Source organism: Sorex fumeus, unplaced genomic scaffold, assembly GCF_029834395.1.
Source record: "Sorex fumeus unplaced genomic scaffold, SorFum_2.1 ptg000079l, whole genome shotgun sequence".
Classification (NCBI taxonomy): Eukaryota; Metazoa; Chordata; class Mammalia; order Eulipotyphla; family Soricidae; genus Sorex; species Sorex fumeus.
In genome coordinates this window covers 5989834-5991324 of record NW_026606136.1, presented here as the reverse complement: position 1 = coordinate 5991324, position 1491 = coordinate 5989834, and positions in this window count along the sequence as shown.

Below are 1491 nucleotides of genomic sequence, written 5' to 3'. Positions count from 1 at the left end.
CAGCAGAGCTGGGCACCGGCTGCCTGGTGGCCTTAGGTTGGGGGTCTGCTGGGTGGGGGTGAGGCCCAGGGCCAGGCGCCTCTGAGGCCGCTGTCATCAGCGCCCCGAGGTGCGGAGAGGAGAGGCAGCACGTTACTGGGAGCTGAAGCACCGTCACGGCCCCGTCACGGAGGCCACTGGCCACTTCCTCCGGGTCCCGGGGCGCCTCTTCCTTCCTCAGCTGCCAACTGTGGTCACTGTCCCGGGCTCGGCTCACTCCGCGTGTGCTGACCCCTGACGACCTCACCCAGCACCCAGCGCCCACCCTGCCACCATACCTGCTCCCAGAGCCTGCATCCAGCACCCAGAGCTGAGGACGGGTCCCTAGAGCCACACAGGGGGCTTCTCCGGGTAAGGAGGGGTCGAGGGGCGGCCAAGAGCTCCAGGCCCTGGCCCTGCCCTGCCCCTGCCCTGGGCCTGGCCTACAGCCTGTGTGGGCAGAGGGGCAGCGCACGGGAACAGTGGGGTCATGTCTCCTACCTGCTCTCCAGTCTGGGGGACACCAAGCAGGCCACCACCAAGGACGGAGCAGGAGCAAGAGTGGGGGCCGGGGGGGGGTTGACTGGGCTTTTAATAAAGAGAAAATCCCGGCAGTAGAACAAAGAGATGGAGACCTGCCACCTCAAACACCTCATACGGCTTTTACATACCTCAGACCTCGCACTCACACCTCACGCACCTCACACATCTTCCATACCTCAAACTCACAGTCACATACCTCACACACCTCATAAACTTTACATACCTCAAGAGTAATACACCTCACACACCTCATACCTCATTACCACACACCTCACACACTTCCTACTATCACGCCTCGCACACCTCAGACAACTCACACTCCCTATATACCTGACCCACTTCGGACCTCATGTCACACACTTCACACCTACCTCACAAACTTCATACTCCTCACACCTCAGACACCTCACACTTCATATCACCTCTCACCCACCTCACAACCATACACACCTCACACACACACACTTCCAGTACCTCAGGCACCTCACACCTCACAACCACACACCTCACACACTTCCTACTCCTCACACCTCACACTTCATATACACCTCTTAACCACCTCACACTTCGCACACCTCACACCTCAGGTCTCAGACCTCATGCCACACACGCCGCAACTCACACTTCTCGTACTCACCTTGCATACCTCATATTCCTCATATACCTCACACCTACTCCTCACACCTCACACCTCATCACATCACATTTCATAGACACCTCTTACCCACCTCACACTTCATACCGCACACACCTCACATCTCAAATCTCATGCCTCATGCCACACACCCCACACCTCACAACCTCATCGCCACCTCACACCTCATTTCCACACACCTCACTCACCTCAGACTCCTCACACTTCATAGATGCCTCTTATCCGACTCACACCTCATACCTCAAGTCTCATACCTCACGTCACACGTTCCACAC